This window comes from Gigantopelta aegis, chromosome 6 (genome assembly GCF_016097555.1).
Source record: "Gigantopelta aegis isolate Gae_Host chromosome 6, Gae_host_genome, whole genome shotgun sequence".
In the NCBI taxonomy this organism is placed as follows: Eukaryota; Metazoa; Mollusca; class Gastropoda; order Neomphalida; family Peltospiridae; genus Gigantopelta; species Gigantopelta aegis.
In genome coordinates this window covers 72,299,496-72,323,431 of record NC_054704.1, presented here as the reverse complement: position 1 = coordinate 72,323,431, position 23,936 = coordinate 72,299,496, and the positions used below count along the sequence as shown (strand labels likewise).

Sequence of the window (23,936 nt, the reverse complement as noted above, 5' to 3'; positions counted from 1 at the left end):
CTGTTTTATGTTTCTATACAGTTTCGGTCTACAGGCTGGTAGGTACTGGGTTCGGATCTCAGTCGAGGCATGGGATTTTTAATCCAGATACCGACTCCAAACCCTGAGTGAGTGCTCTGCAAGGCTCAGTGGGTAGGTGTAAACCACTTGCACCGACCAGTGATCCATAACTGGTTCAACAAAGGCCATGGTTTGTGCTATCCTGCCTGTGGGAAGCGCAAATAAAAGATCCCTTGCTGCTAATCGGAAAGAGTAGCCCATGTAGTGGCGACAGCGGGTTTCCTCTCAAAATCTGTGTGGTCCTTAACCATATGTCTGACGCCATATAACCGTAAATAAAATGTGTTGAGTGCGTCGTTAAATAAAACATTCCTTTCTTTCTTTCTATACCTGTTTCAAGTTAAATGTGAAACGTGATAACGATCTACCTAAAAGTTGGATCATTAACCGGAAATAACCGAAAGACAAAAATTCTAGTGGACTTCTTTTAAAGTTTTAAAACTAAAATGAAAATGCTTCTCTGTTATGCTGCAAACCATTAATTCATTATAAGTAAAAAAAAAACAAAAAAAAAAATTTGGTTTTTACATGATGTATTATTATACAGTCTATAGAGTTTAATGGTGCAATCGATTGGTCTCAAAAGTCATGTTATATACACGAAACTTCATTATGAATTGTACAATTGTAAATTTATCATCTGTGACTTGCAGGGAGAGGGACATAGCCCAATGGTACAATGCTCGTCGGTGAGCCCATTGGGCTATTTCTGGTTCTAGCCAGTGCACCACAACTGGTATATCAAAAGGCCGTGGCATGCGCTATCCTGTCTGTGGGATGGTGCATATAAAAGATCCCTTGCTACTAACGGAAAAATGTAGCGGGTTTCATCTCTAAGACTATATGTCAAGATTGCCAAATGTTTGACATCCAATAGCCGATAATTAATAAATCTAGTGGTGTCGTTAAACAAAACAAACTTTAAAGTTCAAAGTTTATTTTGTTTAACGACACCACTTTCACTAGAGCACATTGATTTATTAATCATCGGCTATTGGATGTAACCCCCCCCCCCCCCCACACACACACACACACACACACTTTAACTGACTTGCAATAATTCAGTTTTAATGTATACTCTCCCAAAAAAGAAACGCACAATGCTTGATTTTATTAATATATATGACAGTTTTACACATAACGACGTACAAATCATGCATGTAAGGCCATTCGGTGATCCAAACATATTACCTTTGTTACGGTCGACAAAGCGCAAACAACATGAGATACTGAACACAATCGTGCTAATTTGAAATGTGCAAACCACGTTATCTGTGCACGTGCGCGTTCTGCACGTGAAACGTGAATACGTGCGCTATAAAAATGCAGGGTTTTCGATTACTTGTCCTCATTATTTTGTCTACTACACAATATCAAACACATGTCACGACTGCGTGGAGCACAACGAAACAACGTATACCACCAAATCAAATCCCATAGACGACAATAGTAACACATGTGGCCAAAACTCCTACCTGAATATAAATACCACCACCCCTCGCCCTTAAAGTAAATTAGAAAAAGTGGGGGTTAAGCTGCTCATTTCTAACCTAGTTCCGCACAAAAATTGTCATACAAGTTTTAGTAGGACCCCGCACATGTTTTAAAGCACAATGGAAGTTGGTACATTGACACTAAAAGTACTGTCGGAAATAGAATAAAACTGATTTTCGTCGATTATTTCTTTTATATTAAACTGACAAGTAAATATTTTGTAAATACCCATTCAGTGATACTTTACCTAATTTAGCATTTACTTGTTTGGGCTCTCATTGATGTACAAGGTAGTGTTTACTCTTGAAATTAAACTAAAGATGTCGGTAAACAGGTGATTTGTGACCTTTATTGGAACAGACTATAACACATTTTGATCGATATGTGTCAATTTCATTTACCTTAAACAAACGTTTTTAATTTAAAACTGCGAGTTAACTGATTATTTTGAATTGCAGCATAAATTATTAATGATGACAAGCATATTTATTGAATATAAATTCAATATAAGTACATTACAAATTTACACAATCTTGCAACAATTTAAAGGTGCTATATAATGCGAGCTGTGATAAAGATTCTCCAATAAAAAAAAGTATTTTCTACCAGTAGATAAAATTATTTCCTATAATCATTTATGGGCATATTGTTAAAGGTGTCTTCTCTAAATGTTAAATCAAAAGTTTATTAAAAAAAAGAAAGAAAAAGATTTGCAATAGCTGTCATTGGGTAACATTGAGATAGCACCTTTAATGCCGGTATAATGGGTCATTATAATGGCTCTGACAGTTTTGCTCAAAAGTTACTTATAAATGACTACAAATATTTTATTTTGGAGAGGGATAGGGGCAAACCATTATTAGAAACAGTCCCTCACATATTGTAACAGCAATGAAATTGACACATGTTGACCAAATGTTTTTATAGTCTGTTCCAATAAAGTGCACAAATCACCTGTTTACTGACATTTTCTTTAAATTTCAAGAGTAAACACCACCTTGAACATCAATGAGAGCCAAAACAAGTACCGTAAATGCTAAATTAGGTAGACTATCATTAAATAGATATTTACAAAATATTTACTTGTCAGTTTAATATGTAAGAAATAATCGACGAAAATCATTTTTATTCTATTTCCGACACTACTTTAGTTTTAGTAGGACTCCGCACATGTTTTGAAGCACAGTGGTAGTTGGTACAGGAATTTACTAAAGGAAAGCCGCTACATTTTGTCATGAGTAGCAAGGGATATTTTAGATGCACCATCCCATAGCCATGACAACACATACCACAGCCTTTGGTGCACTAGCTGAAGCGAGAAATAGCCGAATGGGCCTACCACTGGGCTACGTTCCGGCCCCAACTGCTAGTAATTAAATGTCACGTCACAACTGTCAACTGTGAATTAGTCTGTAACAGTCTGCTGTTTTTCCGTTCATCTATTAAATATACATTCCAGTGTACATAAAATCTACCTTTACGTTTCTTTTTTGGGAGAGTATATATTTAGCTTTTATATGTGCACTTAAAAAAAGCCAAAACAAACCAGCAAAAAAAAAAAAAAAAAAAAGGAAGAAAGAAAGAAAGAAAATAGTTTGTTACTCGAATTTCTGTAAAGTGTAATAATCTGAGATTCAATAATATGTGGCGTGAATATCGATTTTCAGTGGAGAAGTTGGTGTGTGTATTTGGATTTGAAAAACACTATGTAGTCTCGGAGGGGCGAGACGTAGCCCAGTGGAAAAGCGCTCGCTTGATGCGCGGTCGGTTTGGGATCGATCCCCGTCAGTGGGCCCATTGTGCTATTCCTCGCTCCAACCAGTGCACCACGACTGGTACATCAAAGGCCGTGGTATGTGCTACCCTGTCTATGGGATAGTGCATATAAAAGATCTCTTGCTGCTAATCGAAAAGAGTAGCCCATGAAGTGGCGACAGCGGGTTTAGCGCGTCGTTAAATAAAACATTTCTTTCTTTTTTTTCCTTCTATGTAGTCTCGGTAACTCGGTCGGTTCTTCAAAACCTGGGTTAGTGCTAATCCTGAGTTAAACACCGAGTTAATTAAAGATAAACCCAGAGTGTGTTTCATCAAGGTGGGTTTTAAAAAAATTATAATTTTGTTTTAATTATTATAAATGTTTTTTAAACCAGTGATTAGCCAAACCTTGGGTTAAGGAATTTAACTCACAGTTAGTGTTAACCAGCCTGGCCTTGGTGTTTCAAACTGTATACCTTTGTTTAATTGTTAAATCCCAAAAGTCAACTGACTGGTCTGATATTGTCATCATGGTTTTTTTAATAGCTAAAAAATGTTCAAGAAATTATTGTTTGAAATGTGACCAACTAATATGTATATATGGCCTTGATAACTCAGATATAAAGGAGGGATTTTAATCGAGTTTTTTTTTTTTTTTTTAAAAGCAGCCGCTTTCCACTAGCGACATGACTAGATGCAAAATTCAGACTTAAACGCATACCCAAAATACAATCACACGTCTCTTAATACAGTTTTCAATCAGTCAAAATTCCTTTCATGCTTAATTCTAAGAACTCATTAAAAACAGTTTTGTTTAACGACTCCACTAGAGCACATTGATTTATTAATCATCGGCTGTTGATTGTCAAACATGGTCATTTTGACAGTCATAGAGATGAAACCCGCTACATTTTCCAATTAGTAGCAAGGGATCTTTTATATGCACCATCCCACAGACAGGATAGCACATACCACGGCCTTTGATATACCAGTCGTGGTGCACTGGCTAGAGCGAGAAATAGTCCAATAGGTCCACCTATGGGGATCGATCCTAAACCGACCGTACATCAAGCGAACGTTTTCCCACTGGGCTACGTCCCGCCCTCAACAACTCACTAATGTTCTTATCTGGTTTCTCTGGATCCGGGTTCTTTTCTCTTATCTCAACCAATGCCTACCATAGATGTTGATATACATGAAGTCAAAGGGTAACGTTTGAATATGTATTGATGTATGAATATCTATATATTGTATGTATGTCGAGGTTGACTGTTACATACATAGATATTAACGCACTGGCGCAGGGGATAATTAAATCCTTTCTGGCCTCACAAATTGTCCCATGCCGTTGCTGGGACTCGAACCTGTGGCACCGAATCGCCCGCAAATTGCAAGACTAACCACGATGTATGTATGTATGTATGTATGTGTGTGTGTGTGTGCGTGCGTGCGTGCGTGCGTGTATTTATGTATCTACATGCGTGTATATGTGTGTGCGTGTATGTGTGTAGGCCTATATGTATATATGTTTATCACTGGCATAACCAGGATTTTGTATTGGAAGGTGGGGGGGGGGGGGGGGTATGATTTTCTTAAATTTAAATATGTATGTATGATTTTATTAAATTTAATATATTTAAAAAAAAGGTTTAATGGGGGTGGGTGGATGGGGTGCATGGCCCCCCTGGCCCCCTCACTACGACACTGATGTTTATCTCTCTGTCTCCGTCCCCCCCCCTCTCTCTTTTTCTCTCTCTCTCTCTCTCTCTCTCTCTCTCTCTCTCTCTCTCTCTCTCTCTCTCTCTCTCTCTCAGTCAGTATTGGGTGTAACGTATGTCTTATATAATGATAATAATTAAAACAACAGAAACAAAAAACAACAATGAAATAAAATGTGTATGTGTGGATCGATGTATGTACGCGCGCACGTGTGCGTTTGTTTCTCTCCCCGCTCTCTCCACCTCTCTATATGTAATATGTGTGTGTGTGTGTGTGTGTGTGTGTGTGTGTGTGTGTGTGTGTGTGTGTGTGTGTGTGTGTGTGTCTGTGTGGTGTGGTGTGGTGTGTGTATGTATGTGTTTGTATGTGTGTGTATGTGTGTGAGAGAGAGAGAGAGAGAGAGAGAGAGAGAGAGAGAGAGAGAGAGAGAGAGAGAGGGGGAGAGAGAGAGAGAGAGAGAGAGAGAGAGAGAGAGAGAGAGAGAGAGACAGACCTGCATTGAGTGTATATAATAATAATAATAATAATAATAATTAAAACAACAAAAAACCAACATGTGTAAAATATGTATGTATGTATGTACGTACGTACGTGTGTGTGTGTGTGTGTGTGTGTGTGTGTGTGTGTGTGTGTGTGTGTGTGTGTCTATGTGTGTGTCTGTGTGGTGTGGTGTGGTGTGTGTATGTATGTGTTTGTATGTGTGTGTATGTGTAAGAGAGAGAGAGAGAGAGAGAGAGAGAGAGAGAGAGAGAGAGAGAGAGAGAGAGAGAGAGAGAGAGAGAGAGAGAGAGAGAGAGAGAGAGACCTACACTGAGTGTATATAATAATAATAATAATAATAATAATAATAATAATAATTAAAACAACAAAAAACCAACATGTGTAAAATATGTATGTATGTATGTACGTACGTACGTACGTACGCGTGCACATTTGTTTCTCATTCCTCTCTCCACCTCGATCTGTATGTGTATGTGTGTGTGTGTGTGTGTGTGTGTGTGCATGTGTGTGAGTGACCTGCATTGTGTGTATTATATAATAGTAATAATATTTAATAAACAGAAAGCAGAAAATTGTGCAGTGGAGGAGCCTAGACTGTGGCAAGCAAAGCTTTTAGGGGGTTGTGGCATGCTCACCCGCAAAATATATTGAAAACGGGGCCGCCCCTGTGTGTGGTCGAACTCCCTTCTGCATACACGCCTGTATTAGAAAACTGCCAATGCTAAATAAATGTGACGTTTCCAATAGGCTCTATAGCCAAATAGGCTAGTATACGCTTATTTAAATTGTTCTAACAGCTGCCTCGATGGCCAAGTGGTAAGGCGTCGGTCTCGTAAACCGAAGATCCAGGGTTCAATCCCCTGTCGGGGCATTCCATAATATTTTTGCTTTTGTTATTATTTTCTTGTCAAACTCATGCCACGTATACACGCATAACAAAACAACAACTAGAAACACTTAATATTAATACAAGCTGTGCACATACTGAATTTTTTTCGTGTAAGTGTAATAATATCGTAAATAAGATATATAGACACGATATTCTATTTAAATCTGTTAAAACTTGCTATTAATTTATAATTTATTGTTAAAAATATATAGAATCCTAAACAAGGCCTTCGACTCTCATCGCCTGCCACTAACTCAACTCAATAGGATAGTACTGTCTTATTTACAAAATTGTGACAACCGCCTCGATGGCCAAGTGGTAAGGCGTCGGTCTCGTAAACCGAAGATCCAGGGTTCAATCCCCTGTCGGGGCATTTTGTATTTTTTTTTTTCGTTTCTTTTTGTTTTGTTTGTTTTTCACAATTGTGGTATTTTGTTTGTTTGTTTATTTATTTTAATTTAAATTTAATAAAGAAAATAAAAATGTTTTATTACTAAAATGTATTATATTATATTATGTTTGTTTTGTTTTTATTTTTATAAATTATGTTTTACTACTCAAACGTTTTATATTAATCAGGTCGGGTGTCCTCTATTCCTGTCTTTTTTATATGTTAGCTCAAGTGTCTTCGAACCCTGACCTGTTTATGTTTCAAACATTGACAGGGCTAAAGAGTACCATGCGTAACAGATTGTCAATTTTTGACAACCAGATAGTATAATATATAATTACCGGCATCCTTCGACGTTTATAATTTCATAAGTGAAAAAAACAGGGTGGGACGTAGCCCAGCGGTAAAGCGCTCAATTTATGCGCGGTCGGTCTAGGATCGATCCCCGTCGGTGGGCCCAGTGCACCACAACTGGTATATCATAGGCCGTGGCATATGCTATCCTGAATGTGTGAAATGGTGCATATAAACGATCACTTGCTAGTAATAGACAATTGTAGCGGATTTTCTCTCTAAGACTAGTGGGCGGGATTTAGCTCAGTCAGTTGAGCGCTCGCCTGAGGTACTTACGTCGCAGGATCTAACCACTTCAGTGGATCCGTTCAACTGATTGGTTTTTATTCGTTCCAACCAGTGCACCACAACTGGTCAAAGGTCGTGGTATGTGTTTTCCTGTCTGTGGGAAAGTGCATATAAAAGATCCCTTGCTGCTTTAGGAAAAATGTAGCGGACTTAGAGAGGAAACCCGCTATATATGTTTTTAGTAGTAGCAAGGGATCTTTTATATGCACCATCCCATAGACATGACAGCACATACCACGACCTTTGATATACCAGTTGTGGTGCACTGGCTGGAGCGAGAAATAGCCCAATGGGTCCACCGACGGGGATCGATCCCAGACCGACCGCGCATCAAGCGAGCGCTTTACAAATGGGCTACCTCCCGCAATCTTAAGGACATGGAACCAAACGTGATAAACTGTAGTCGTTTTGTAATTCGTGGGACGGGAACGTGGTAAAGCGCTCGCCTAATGCGCAGTCAATCTAGGATCGATCCCTGTCGGGGCATGAATGTTTGTTTTGTTTTTTTGTTTAACGACACCACTAGAGCACATTGATTAAATAACAAATAAACATTTGGTAATTCTGACTCGTAGTCAACAGAGGAAACCCGTTGCATTTTTCCTAATGCAGCAAGGGATCTTTTATATGCTCCACCCCACAGACAAGATAACACATACCACGGCCTTTGATATACCAGTCGTGGTGCACTGGCTGGAGCGAGAAATAGCCCAATGGACTCTTAGAGAGGAAACCCGCTACATTTTCCCCTTAGTAGCAAGATATCTTTTATATGCATCAGCTCACAGACAGGATAGCACATACCGCGGCCTTTGATATACTAGTCGTGGTGCACTGGTTGGAACGAGAAATATCCAAGTGGGCCAACCGACGGGGATCGATCCAAAACCAACCGCGCATCAAGCGAGGAAACTGAGTTGTCATTATTCGAGACATATATCCAACCTATTTTAAACTACGGGTGTGAAACGTGGGGATTTCATAAAGGACATGACATCGAAAAAGTACATATAAGATTTTGTAAAGTACTATTAGGAGTTCACAAAAAGGCAATGGATTTCTGTGTTTACAATGAGTTAGGACGAATGCCATTACAATACAAAAGGTATATGATCATTCTAAAATATTGGCTAACGGTACTGAAAAGTGATAATTGTATATTATCGAATGTTTAGAAAATACTTGTATAATACATGTGAAACTTGTACTAACTGGGCTACCAATGTTAAAAAGCTTGTTGATTCTCTTGGGTTGTCGTATATATGGTATCAACAATCTGTTGATAATGAGCTATATTTTTTTTTACATATGTTAAACATGAGATTGCAAGATCTTTTTCGTCAAGACATGTTATCTTTTTTTGAAGGTTCTTCTAGATGCTTTATTTATAAGCACTTGACAGATAACTTTTGCCTACAGTTTTATTTAACAAAAAAATATAGCATCACATTTATTAAGGATGATATGTAAGTTTAGAATTTCTGCTCATTCATTAAATGTTGTATCTGGCCGTTATTCCAATATTCCACGATGTAATAGAATCTGTTTCTGTTGTAACACATTAGACGAAGAGGACGAATTTCATTTTATTCTTATTTGCAGTTTATACTCGGAGTTAAGACGCAAATTTATTAAACCCTATTATTAGAAACATCCTTCTGTTTTTAAGCTAATTCAACTTCTAACTGTCCAAAATGTTAAAGAACTTAGAAATTTGGGGGAATTCTTATTTGATGCTTGTGAAACTCGAAATTATGTTGTTTAATAATGCATACCTATAATATTTCATATTATGATATATATTAAGTATAATCAACAAATCCGTTTTAATTTAAATTTTTGTCTGCATTAATAATAATAATTTGTCCATCCAGAAATAACAAATACTAACTCTGTCCATCCATATTAATGTTTTTGTTTTCGGGGGGGGGGGGGGGGGGGGGGGGTTCCTGCCAAATTATTAGTTATAATTATTGCCACCATGTTTCAACTGTACAAACATTGTGTATGCCTATAAACAGAGGTTTTTGGCTAATAAACAATACAGTACAATACAGCGACATTTTTAAACTGGGCTACGTCCCGCCCCCCTAGACTGGTTTATGTCTTCACGTTAAACCCAGTGACCACGCGGGGAATCCATCAGCTAGGTGGCGAATGTTAGCGTCACTCACTGTCGCCGAACGCAGCCCCGATTATCATAAATTTGGTCACACATCGCCGACCGACGCCGACCGACGCAAATCAACGCATCATTTTTATGGGAGTATAGTTGCAGAAGTATCGGCGACAGTGTTCACATAAAAATCAAGAACGAGGACAATGTTCGCTAGCTGGACTGGTTTAAAAAAGAAGTTTATTTTGTTTAACGACACATCTAGAGCACACTAATTTATGAATCATCGGCTACTGGATGTCAAACATTCGGTAATTGCGACTTATAATACATTTTTTCCCATTTAGTAAGGGATTTTAATTACAGGAAGGAAGGAAGGAAGGAAATGTTTTATTTAACGACGCACTCAATACATTTTATTTACCGGTTATATGGCATCGGACATATGGTTAAGGACCACACAGATATTGAGATAGGAAACCCGCTGTCGCCACTTCATGGGCTACTCATTTTTGATTATCAGCAAGGGATCTTTTATATGTACCATCCCACAGAAAGGATAGCACATATACACGACCTTTGATATACCAGTCGTGGTGCAGTGGATGGAACGAGAAATAGCCTAATGGGCCCACCGACAGGGATCGACCCCAGACCGACCGCGTATCAGGCGAGATACACAAAAGAACTGGACACATGTTATCCAACTCTCCTATTTACAATATATCATAACAAAATCGGCGGCTGCAACTATTTTCAAGAATATACAGATATTCAATAACAAAGAAAATACATAGAAACAAGAAAGCAAAAACAACTAAATAATGTGCACGAAAGAGGAAAGATATGAGGGAAATGAAAATAATGCTTAGACGCGTTCTCACAACTAATTACAGTGGCGTAGGAAGGTGCCAAAAAGTGTGTGTGTGGTTATATTTACACACTTGTACACTATTATAAAGAAAATATTAAGCAAAATATCCGAAAAGTGGGCACATGACCCCCCTGCCCCCCCCGCCCCCCCTCCCCGCTTCCTACGCCACTGAAATAGGAGTTTAGAACTGTTCCAAAATTGATCAAATTATGCGGGGAGGGGGGTATTTTATATACCCACTTCCCACAAAATACAATTTTATTTAATCTATGTATGTATATTGGAAAACATAAGACAGACCCGACCTGGCATAAAACAACAATTACGGTGCCTTCCCCTATCTGTCCCGGGACAAGCCCTGGCTATCCAGAGACAGGCCCCGGGACGGACATGCTCGAAACTCTAGTGGTATAAAAATTATTCGCACTCGCACTCGCCTTCCTCCTGTATCAAAAATTCTGGAACATCCCTTTACCAACTAATCGGTGTCTGTTCCAGCCAGAGCTCTACGACTTGCTATCAAAGGCCGTGGCAAGTGCTGTCATGTCTTTGGTAAAGTGCATACAATTAACTTTTAATGAAGTTAAGTTATAATTATTTAAAAATACGTTTTTGCCCTAAAAGTTTAATACTGAGTTGCCCAGTCGTAGCGGAACGTCACCGTCTTATATGCACCGTTGTACACACACAATACCTGTAATTTGGCATTGTTAGTCTTTGATTTACGGAATAAAGGACTGAAAAAATGTCTCAAAGGAATTAAATAATTGCATTGATATTTAACACTATCTCAAAACTACCCCCAATGAATAACTGCCATTCCGCGTTGAAACACACGCCCGAATTTGTTTCGAAATATTCCACACTTTGCGTCGACAGCAAACAATTTTACACGTCTGGGTTTGAATTGCCTGCCAGATATGGGACCCTCCAGCGAGGTCACGTGATATGACATGCCTGACATATTTGACGACTTTATCCAAATACTGAGTTCATAGAAACCAGACTTTATAAAACTGTCAGCAGATCGGAGGATACAAAAGCCATTTGGAAGCAATGTTTGGTATAGGTGGTCTTGTTGCTTAATTCACACGAAGTGGAAAACATGTGAGAAAAACAGGGACTTCACACATACTGGTGTGATGAAAAAACAAAAATACGGGTTTTAAATCAATCATTGAGGCGTTTTAAACGGGCATTAAAACGCTATTTGTTTCCACGATTTATTGCTTAACAAATTCACGAACAGCCGTTAACGACACCACTAGAGCACACTGATTAATTAATCATCGGCAACTGGATGTCAAACGTGTGGTACTTCTGACACAAAGACCCATATTTATAAAGGCGTTTTAACGGTAAAACATGTTTTAAAACGATAAAACGATGTTATAAGAAACATTTGTATTTATAAACGTGTTTTAACTTTAACTTGTAACTTGTAACTACGGCTGTGCAACAAAGTTAAAGTTTGTTTTTGTTTAACTTTGACGCCACCCCCACATGACATTTATTAATGATCGGCTATTGGATGTCAAACATTTGATAAACTAACTACATTTTCCTATTAGTAGAATGGGATATTTTATATGAACATACTACAGACAGGATAGCACATACCACGGCCTTTAATATACCCGTCGTGGTGCATTGGCTGGAATGAGAACTATCCCAGTGGGCCCACCGAAAGGGATCGATCGCATACCGACCGCGCACCAGATGAGCGCTTTACCACTGGGCTACGTTCCCTCCTATCGTTAAAAGGACATTCCTGAGTTTGGGGCACTGTTTATGATGTTATCGACTAACAAAGACTTTTTAACGATTGTAATTACATATAAAATATATGTTTCTGCATACAATATTAGTGGCTGTATATTAAACGTGTTTCTGATCGTTCTAATATTTGTACTAGGTTAAATTTCATTTTATTTCCAAAAATGTAACTTTTTCGTACGTACGAAATTATTTGAAGACAAAATTCAGTTTGGGCTTCTTACAAATATTAAGACTACCATAAACACATTGAATATACAGACACTGATATTCTAAACTAAACAATATATTTAATATGTAAGTTTAATTGTTTAAATATTTTATTAGTCGGAAACATCTTACAATGCAGCAAACTCAGGAATGTCCCTTTAAACAAAACAAAGTTTAACTTTTATCTTGTAACTATGACTGCGCAATACGATGATGACGTGTACTTGGAGATGCAGACGATACACGTGGCAGTTTATCAGATGAGTGTTTTAGAACGCGGTTTTTGCCAACACAAAAACAACTGTTCACATTGTTATCATGTTGAGGGAAAAATAAAACAACTGACATGCAGAAATCATGCTGATCCTCTGAGATTGAAATCATAATTACTTTTAGCAGTGACTCACGAGAAAGTATACACCCACTGAGCTCTGTCACATTGGGTTATTTCTCGTTATAACCAGTGCATCACAACTGGTATATCAAAGACCGTGGTATGTACTATCTTGTCTGTGGGGTGGTGCATATAAAAGATCCTTTGCTACTAATGGAAAAATGAAATGGGTTTCCTCTAAGACTATATGTAAACATTACCAAATGTTTGACATGCAATACCCGATGATTAATAAATCAATGTGCTCTAGTGGTGTCTTTAAACAAAACCAACTTTAATTGTCATTCATGTTAAGATTTGGCTATTTTTAGGAATGGCAGTCCTCTTGATGTCTTGCAACTTTTTCGGCAAGAGTAGCCTATGTGGCAGAAACACCCACCCTCTCCATCATCTCCTCTCCCTACCTCTTCTTATTTCTCTCCTCCCCGCTCTCTCTCTCCTTATTTCTCTCCTCTCTCTTTCTCCCTCTCTCCCTATTTCTCTCCTCCCTCTCTCTCTCTCTCTCTCTCTCTCTCTCTCTCTCTCTCTCTCTCTCTCTCTCTCTCTCTCTCTCTCTCTCTCTCTCTCTCTCTCTCTCTCTCCCCGTCATCAATTATAAATAACTTGTCAGACACCAAATGGCAGTAGTTTAAACTTAGCTCAAATAATATTACTGCTTTCCAACTTTTCATCTCAACCCGATATAAAGAGAGGAAAACTGATGAATACAACAGTTTGTCTGACTGTACGAGCCTTGGCGAGTTCTAGACAAATCTGTTATTTCTTGTGATTGTGATTCCTATGTCTCCAACAGAGACTCTATGAGGTATCTATCCAAAGTTAAGGTTAAAGGCTCTTTTGTTTAACGATACCACTGGAGCACATTGATTAATCATATCGGCTACTCGGTGTCAAACATGATGATTCTGGCACTGACACGCTGTATGCATCACTAGGAGCAAGGGCTCTTTTATATGCACATCTCCACATGCAGGACAGCATATACCGCGGGAAAAAGAAACCAATTAAAAATGAGTTCACCTAGAAGGTACGATCCTTCGACCCCAGCATCTTAGGCGAGCGCTATACCGGCTGAACTAGTCCTCAAGGGCTGATGTAAAGGGGGGAGGGGGAACCATCCCCCCCCCTCCCCGAAAAAAAAAATCAAGTGTTTTTCTTTTGTTTAACAATGCGTTATTAATTTAATAAATTATTATTTTATTTTATTTCAAATTATGTCCGTGATTATATCCAATTAAGGTTCAAGCACGCTATCCCGGGCACGCACCTCAGCTATATGGGCTGTCTGTCCAGGACAGTGGGTTAGTTATTAGTGATTAGTGAGAGAGAAGAGGGTGCAGTGGTCTTACACCTACCCACTGAGGTGTTAAAACTCGCACTGGGTGGGAGCCGGTACCGAGCTGCGAACCCTGTACCTACCAGCCTTATGTCCGATAGCTTAACCACGACACCACCGAAGCTAGTGATACATTATTAAACCTAATGTCGATTAAACGTTTATTAAGATGCCCTTTTCAGGAGTCGATCCATGTTCCATTTTTAGTCTCGGTCACCCTCCTAAAATATTTCTTGGATCCGCCCATGCATGATTCCATATAGGCTATTGTCTTTAAATAAAGGTAACTTCACTGGCGTAGGAAGCGGAGGTTGGGGGGGGGGAGGGGGAGGGGGAGGGGGCAGCAGCAATGGGTTTTTTAAAATATATTTATACATGTATGTATGTGTGTGTGTGTGTGTGTGTGTGTGTGTGTGTGTGTGTGTGTGTGTGTGTGTGTGTGTGTGTTTGTGCGTGCGCGCCCACCCCACTTTTTGGCACCTTCCTACGTCCGTGGACCTTTATAATAGGATCTCTAGCACAGGATTGCGGTAATGTATAACATGCAGGAAAATTTACGCAAACTTCGAATTTTACGTCCTCTCAAGATTTCATAAACATACAACACAAATTAACAAAATCAAATGTCATGTCTCCACTGTTTGTCTCGTGGATATTTGGAATATCTTCAGTTTCGTTGATGACCTTATCATGGCACAGAGCGAGAAGTCTGCAACACATGTATGGCCATGTATCGTTATGTAGCCAAACCTACAGGGACGTTCAAATATATGGTGGGAAAATTCTAATCATAACAGAACATCTTCCATATGCACTGCATGTGTGTCCAAAAAGATATTTTTTTTCATATTGTTATTTGTAATCGTTTTACTTTCATTTGTTGTTAGTAACAATTTTTTTTTTTTTTTTTACAAGCATTACCTTCAGTAGCGAATCCAAGATGTATTTTGGGCTACAGAGTCGCCCCTGTCAAACTGCTGTAATTGCCCTAATCATTCTACGACCATTTTACCCAGATATGAAAGTCCGCCAAGTACCCCTCCACAAAATATCCTAGATTCGCCCCAACAACATAACACTAAACTAACCTAACGGCTACATTACCAGCCTCGGGCAGGTGGCGTCGTGGTTAAGCCATCGGACATGTCTGGTAGGTACTGGGTTCACAGCCCGGTACCGGCTCCCACCCAGAGCGAGTTTTAACGACTCAGTGGGTAGGTAGGTGTAAGACCACTACATCCTCTTCTCTCTCACTAACCACTAACAACTAACCCACTGTCCTGGACAAACGGCCCAGATAGCTGAGGTGTGTGCCCAGGACAGCGTGCTTGAACCTTGAATAGATTATAAGCACACAAATAAGTTGAAATGAAATAAAAGCGGCTACATTGTATCTCTGTATAACAGATAGTTATACAGTAAACGAAAACTAGTGGCAGCTGGTGTTTTTGACAAACGAACACAATCCCAGCAGTCAGTCACCGTAAGAACAATATGTAAGGCAGTCATCCAGTCGAGAACAATTAAGTCGATATCGTGGGGGACCACACAGAAATATCTAGTTGAACAAATATTGACTCAAACGTAAAGTCAAATATGTGAAACTAATTGTACAAACAACACATGTCTGATATTTAAAAAATGAATGTAATTTTATCGAATCGTATTATTTCGTTTTTAATTTTAAGACTATGTAAATTGTTCTGCAATGAAAAATGAATACAATGAATAAATAAACTGTACATCAAACATTATATTTTAGTACGTAAAATGGCCTTTGGATGATGATGATGATGATAATGATTATGATGGTGGTGGAGATGTTGACATCAAACATCAGTTTAGTACGTGGAATCGCTTCTGATGATGATAATGATGATGATGATTGTGGTGGTGGTGAAGATATAATTTAGTTTCTTGCTTATACCCAAGGTTAAAGTATGCTAATTTGAGTACACGATTCAGCTGCCCAGAACACTTATCTAACCACACACAGGTTAATGATGTCACCACATGAGCTGTGCTCATCCATTTGCAGTTAGGGGTCTTTTAGCTGCCTGATGCGCGGTCGGTCTAGGATCGATCCCCGTCGGTAGGCCCATTGGGCTATTTTTCGTTCCGATGATTAATAAATCAATGTACTCTAGTGGTGTCGTTAAATAAAACAAACACACTTTACCATTGAGTGTAAATAAGTACAGCTCAATATTTGGCAAGATCGACGAACAGTAACAAAACAACATGCATACAGAATACTCCACGAGTGTGACCGTTAGATACCATTTATCTTCACTGGATGGTATGGCTGTGGCAACTAGTCATCACCGTACGTCATCACCGTAGGTCATCACCGTAGAGCGACCAATCAAAAGTGATCTTCCACATATATTGAAGATGAAATGATCTACAGCAGGTTATCTTCCACATGAGTGTGTAAGACAAGTACGTACTACACCTTCAATTACTCCCTTCATTTCTCAGTCGAGTTGATGCATCATTGGAAAGTGATCTCTTATACTCGCAATGCCATTTCTGTATTAATCTTGATTTTTATTCAGTTTGCCAAATTGTGAATACAGGCGGAACACAGATGCGGACAGATTTATTTCTCTATTTATTCTGTTTGATACCCAATAATAATAGACGATGCACTTTTCGTTCGTTCGTTCGTTCGTTCGATCATTAGTCCGTCCGATCGTCTGTCTGTTCGTTCGTCTATCTATCCATACCTAAACCAAACACACCCACCCTATCACTCATCCACTGACTCAAACCCATCCAAGCTCACTAATATCTCACTAACTCACTCACTAACCCACTCACTCACTCACTCACTCACTAACCCACTCACTAACTAACCACCCACTCACTAACCCACTCACTCACTAACCCACTCACTCATTCACTAACCCACTCACTCACTAACCCACTCACTCACTCACTCACTCACTCACTAACCACCCACCCACTCACTAACCCACTCACTCACTCACCACTCACTCACTAACCCACCCACCAACCCACTCACTCACTCATTCACTCTCACTCACTCACTCACCACTCACTCACTCACTCACATACTCACTAACCCACTCACTAACTCATTTTATTAATCTTTCTTCGTATTTACTTGAATCACCGTAGTTAACTTGTTCCAGATGTAATCGCCTAGGGTGGGGATAATGTAGCACGGATAATAAGTTTGTATATCTGGAAAGACTGTTGGATACTTAGAGAACACTAGTACTATACAAGAGTTGCCGATAGATACCACTTATCTTAAGGGTTGATTCAAAACGTATCTAGCGAGCGAAAGCGAGTAGGATACATAAGCATACGACACGGGGGGCGGGGGAGGGGCAACTGCCCCTCTAGTGCTGGAGCAAAACCTCAAATTCGGGCAAACATTATACAAATATTCGAGCAAAACGTTAGACCTTTTTACCATGAATTTCCATAATTCTAATTAGTTAAAATCCATATAAAAATGCGTAGCGAATCGTTTGCAACCATATACAGCTGTTTGGTAGTAATGCTAATATGAATAAATATTATTATCCAAATTCGGGCATTTTTGTTTAATTCGGGCAAAAATCAGCTTGTCGCCTCCCCACCCCACCCTACAAAAATGGGAGCCCATACGCCTATGGTAGAATACATTTTTAAACGAGTTGTAAGATAAATGATATCTGACACAAACGTAGTAGTCTATTTCTTACTTATTCTCAAACACCAGGTTTAAAAAAATTAAAACATCCTTTTCAACTAAACCCTATTACTGTCTTTGCGCTTCCAGTTAACTTGTGTGTTACAGTGCAATCAGTTTTAGGGTAACGTATATGTCACAAGGCAATCGATTTTGATCATGCGTTTTTTCATTGCGGTTGTGGCGATACGTCATCATCTAGGACCAGCAAATCATATGTCTTTAAATCGATACCGCACATATATTTTATTAGTGTGTGTCACCATAAATAACGAAAGATGTTCTTAACAACGGGTATGTAAGAAATTAGCCTTTATGAAAACATCGAATAGATATAATTCATGTTATCACACGTCATACTGGATGTCGATTTAAAGGTATCCGACTAGCGACTCCATGGTGATTATCTACTTGTCAAATACAGACCGCCCACTGAAATTAATACCACTGAAACTGAATTGTACCTATGAAGTCTACATTAATCGTGTAAGCGAAAGCATCGTAAAGAAGTATTAATTATAAAACAAAACATCTAACCCCCCGCCCCCTAGATTTTAAGGATGTCTAAGAAACGGAACACTGCACTGTGACCCTTAGATACCATTTATCTTACAACGTATTATTTAAAAACAATCTACAGTAAAGTACTGTTATAACGGACATGAAGTGACCATGATAGTTAGTTCGTTATAGCAGCAGTTCGTTGTACACATTTGCATAAGTTGGTTATTAATATATAGGTTGATAAAACGGGACTTTACAATCAGGTCGTTCTATGCAGCTGTTCGTTCTGAGCATGGTCGTTATAAGTGTACTCTACAGTAATTCAGTCTAACTCATGTTGACACCCAATAGCCGATGTATTTTTCGTTCTGGGTTGTCGTTCACTATTCATTCATTCATGCATTCATTCATTCATTCATTCAATAAAAACAGTCTGAAAAGTAATATCGAACGACCACTCATGTGTTTCCCGTCTATTCCACACCGAAGAAGAAATTAATAATTTAGCATGTAACTGAAAAAAAAGAAAGAAATGTTTTATTTAACGACGCACTCAACACATTTTATTTACGGTTATATGGCGTCAGACATATGGTTAAGGACCACACAGATTTTGAGAGGAAACCCGCTGTCGCCACTTCATGGGCTACTCTTCCGATTAGCAGCAAGGGATCTTTTATTTGCGCTTCCCACAGGCAGGATAGCACAAACCATGGCCTTTATTGAACCAGTTATGGATCACTGGTCGGTGCAAGTGGTTTACACCTACCCATTGAGCCTTGCGGAGCACTCACTCAGGGTTTGGAGTCGGTATCTGGATTAAAAATCCCATGCCTCGACTGGGATCCGAACCCAGTACCTACCAGCCTGTTGACCGATGGCCTAACCACGACGCCACCGAGGCCGGTAGAGCATGTAACTATGAATGAAACGCATCGTTGAACCATAGCTAGTACTACAGTAAGAACAAACACATCCTTTACTGAGCAGTCGTAAATAAAGTTAAAGTTTACTTTGTTTAACGACACCACTAGAACATATTGCTTTATTAATCATCGGCTATTGGATGTCAACCATTCGGTAATTGCGACATAGTCTTACAGAGGAAACCCGCTACATTTTTTCCATTAGTAGCAATGGATCTTTTATAATATGCACCATCCCACAGACAGTATAACACGTAAACAAATGCCAAAATAAAGCTAAAACTTGGTTTGTTTACCAATACCACTAGAGCATATTAATTAATTAATTAATTAATTAATCACCGGCTATTGGATGTCAAACATTTGTCAAACTATGACACGTAGTCGTCAGGGGAAACCCGAAAGGCCAACATCTTTCCATTAACAACACTTGATGCTATATATACATTTTCTCACAGGCAGGACAGTACATATCACTATGTTTCCTACACTAGTAGTGTGGCGCTGATTAGGACTTCGATCATAGGACCCAAGCAACTCAGGCGATCACTCTACCGACTAAATCCAGCCCCAAATGCCAAGATAAATGATATCTTTTCACTGCTCTCAACATGTTATCCTTGCGAACTATTTGCATTTCATATTTGCTATTGGATGTGCGTGATGTGTACGAGATCGCGTTGTATGAACGGGGCTTAATTTGTCTCAAGTGTAGCCTGTTAGCGGTCGTATCTTCTCGAGTGTTTTAACGATGCGTTTGATCATGGTTATATACCGAGTGATTAATTTCGTCTTGGATGTGGAGCGCCACTTTCTCCACGAGATACGACTCTAATGATGAGATTAAGCCCTCGAAAAGATCTCTTTATGAAATATGGAAGCAAAAAAAAAAAAAAAAAAAAAAAAAAAAAAAAAAAAAAAAAAAAAAAAAAAAAAAATTAATATATATATTTTTTTATAATGGCTCAACAAGTAAATCTGGAAGTTAACAAGTTACGAAAAACGTGGCCAACTTTAGCGGAACTGATGCACACTGATCATAACATACGATCTACGCGGTGTGACGGAAATACGGGGCTCCAGGATTCTATTCCGATTAAGCCTTCAAAAAATATGTCAAACTCATGAAAAAATGTAAGGAAAACAGCATGACAAATACATCTGAAAGTGAATGAGTTGCACAAGTCAGAGCGGAATATGTATCTTTCGCAAAACCCGCACAGACTGACCGAAACTTACTTACGCATTAAGGTGTGCAGCAAAAACACCGTGCGGTAGAATTCTAGTATTGCATTCTAGCCTCATCGATTGCTTTTGACATCAACTTCTTCTGGATATGTTGGCTGTTTCTTTTCTCATAATATGTGTATATATTTACGTTTCCACTACGACAGTTGCATTGTCAATGTGTATCGTAGATTAAGCTCCATTCTTTCGTTTCACGGGGCTACGTTGTACGTTGTACGTTTTACGGGGCGACGTTGCTTTGTTTTGTGGGCCAAAGGCAGATCGGGAAGGGGGGGGGGGGGGCGCCCCCCTAAATTTTGCGATAGCTATAATTTTATGATATATTAATTTTCATTTTTTTTACAACCCCCCCCCTCCAAACCTCCACCAAATTTCCCTTGGCATTCCATCTCATGTCACTGCCCCCCCCCCTTCCCACCCCACCCAATGGATTTTCTGGATCCGCCACTGGTAGCGATGTTAGGGTCTCTAAACCTGACATTACCATATTTGTTTCTGGGGATAATGAACTTTAATAAAAAAAGAGATAAAACAAAATCCTAGGCATTTTAGCCGAGTTTAATAATTATATATAGATTCAATTCTACTGTTACAACAGCGACCGAGAAATAACTAGGTCTATCTGCAATATCAAATGTATCGCGGTTAAATCTAATTAATTTTCGGTCGACGATATGCTATAAGGAGAATGCTATACGAGCTGACTTCTCATATTATGTGAAATATATTTCATAGCTGTAAACATTTCATGAGTGACCCATATTTGCTTTTAAACAGTATTAGGGGCCGGTAACTGCTCTCTTGTTGCGCGGCCGGTCTGGGATCGATCCCCGTCGGTAGGCCTATTAGGCTATTCTTCGTACCAGCCAGTGTACCACGACTGGTATATCAAAGGCCATGGTATGTGTCATCCTGTTTGTGGGATGATGCATATAAAAGATCCCTTGCTACTAATGGACAAATGTAGCATGTTTCCTTTCTAAGATTATATGTCAAAATTTTTGAATGTTGAATCTCCAATTGCCGATGATTAATAAATCAATGTACTCTAGTGGTGTCGTTAAACAAAACTTTAAAAAAAGTTGTGAGTGAAATATCTTTCATAGCAATGAAAATTAAAAACTAGTTCACGAATGACACACATTTGCTTCTAAACGGTATTAGTTCAATATTCTACTTAGTCACGACTGCTATATCAAAAACCGTGTTATATACTGCCCTGTCAGTGGAAAAGTGCGTATGTAAATTCGCGTGATTACCATGCTGTTCTCCTCGTACACTATATAACAATAACTTGTCTTTAAATGACAATCAAAATACATCACTTCCATCTATAGAGAAATGCTAGCAATTTAAACCTCCATTTAAAGACCACCTGGATATAAAGGCCACGTTTAATGGTAGCACATGGTGACCTTTATGGCCAAGTCGGTTATATTATTTTTAAAAAAAACCCTTTATTTGATTCTTACCTTACATTTGACATGAAAACAATTTATTCATATTTTCTTCCTCATCGCTCTTATGAAAACCTAATCGATGTTAACACAACGCAACACAGAACAGCGCACACCAAGATTTAAACATTGATCGTGTCTTGACACTTCGACACCTGCCCTATGACATTCGACCCCTGGCGAGGGCGTGAATTAGAACAATATGTTCCCATATAAAAGGTAATTCTAAATTGCTATAAACACTTACCTTGCAAGTCCAAACAGGAACAGGTCTTTACGATGGACAGGAGCCAGAAGGTTTCACTCTAAACCAGCCTCAGTCAATATTCACGTGCTTGTTTTGAGTTAAAGTTTGTAAACTCCGTTTTATTTTCTTGCATAGTTTTGTCGTTTTATTGACAGTTACTTCCTGAACATATTAAGCTATCAAGTTCCATTCAGATGTCACGAAGCTTTTCCGATCTGCCACTAAATAAATCTTCGTTGAAAAGAGAAAATAGCGTCTCTTTATTTCTGGATAACTTCCAACATTCACTGTCAGTCAGTCAGTCTTCCTATCCAGTTCTGATACAAAGCGGAACTCTTTTGGCGGTGAGGTTTATAGTTTAAAACTAAGCGTTTTGTAACTTCTTACAGAAGAGTTAGCGTGCGTGAAACCCCCCCGCTAAAAGCGTCACCTTGCCGCTAACGTTGTGTGTCGCGACAATTAGCAAATATTCCTCTTAGACATTTTATTGCAGTTATCGTACTAGCGCTAGTCTGATTTCGATTCTTAAAATAATTGTGAAACAATGACGACCTGTTTCAATCAAGGCTAAGGAATTCACTACAGTTTTAGAAGAGGAAGACCGCTTCTGTGTACGTTTATTCCCCACACTGTTGACCCGTGTTTGATGTGTTTCGTGGGTAAAAAGGCCTGACAGGAACGTCAAACAAGACGGTTTCGCCCGCCCTTTTAAGATTCTTCGTGAATCCCCGACCCAGTGTAAAACACTGATCAAATATCTAATGGCCGCTTCATTGTGGCGCTCCGTTCTTCCGGATCGAAGCGGGCTCCAACACCTGCCGTTTTGACTGAAAGCCAAGCATATCACGTGATCTGCCCGACCCTCGCCTGCTTTACCCCCAAGGCGACATTACATGCTTTTGTCTGTCTTGGTATTGTCAAAGGTGATCATAAAACAAGCATATAATGAAGGGGAGTAGCCACATTTCACGCCCACGGAACACGTGACCGACACGCGCCATTATATATGGCGCCTGTCGTGCATGTCTGCAACTTTTTAATGTTTAATACACTGAGCAACAAAAGAAACCCTGGCGGAAATTTTTAATATATATATATATATATTTTTTTTTTTTCAATAAAATTATTTTGGTAAATGCTAAATTGGCCTAAGATGTTCACAAGATATTAATATTAATTGTAACTGTCCCCAAAACTAACGGGATTCATTGTCAATAATTTAAACTAAATTATAGAAAACTAAATTAATATTCGTGGGTTTATTTTTGTGGTTCAGTATAGTTTTTAGTTTACTGCAATAAAGCTTGCTGTTCCTTACCACATGCACAATGAGTTGTGCGTTCGGGTTTATGAATGTGCAGTATTGTGCTGTTTCTAGGTCAACTCCAAACAATTATATTACATGATGCTGGATTTAACTCTGTGATAACAGACGCATGTGCTCAGAGAGGGTTTTGTGGGTCGACCCCCCACCCCTGCCCAAGATGTTGTTTTTCCAATACATTTTCTAGGGGAGCATGTCTCGACGCCTCCCCCATAAACTTCGTTCGCCACAGTGTAGACCCCCTCCCCGCTCAAATTTCCTACACACGCGCCTGGGTCGCATCATCCTCGGTGAACTCGTCGGATTCTTTTCCCATCCCAACCAGTGCTCTACGATTAGTTGATCAAAAGGCTGTGGTACGTGCTGT

General features: G+C 39.1%; 1 protein-coding gene and 2 non-coding genes across 3 annotated transcripts in view; 2 read left to right on the top strand and 1 right to left on the bottom strand.

Moving 5' to 3' along the window:
* The window catches only part of LOC121375764 (delta-like protein D), a 58,712-nt gene extending 35,671 nt beyond the window's left edge, over positions 1–23,041 (bottom strand). The window contains exon 1 of the mRNA XM_041503380.1: positions 22,246–23,041. The gene's annotated coding sequence lies outside the window, so the exon portion shown is untranslated. The remainder of the gene's footprint in view (positions 1–22,245) is intronic.
* Trnat-cgu lies at positions 6,329–6,400 on the top strand. Its single transcript has one exon. It is a non-coding gene; the product is annotated as a tRNA-Thr (tRNA).
* Trnat-cgu lies at positions 6,720–6,791 on the top strand. Its single transcript has one exon. It is a non-coding gene; the product is annotated as a tRNA-Thr (tRNA).
* Positions 23,042–23,936: the final 895 nt, after the last annotated feature.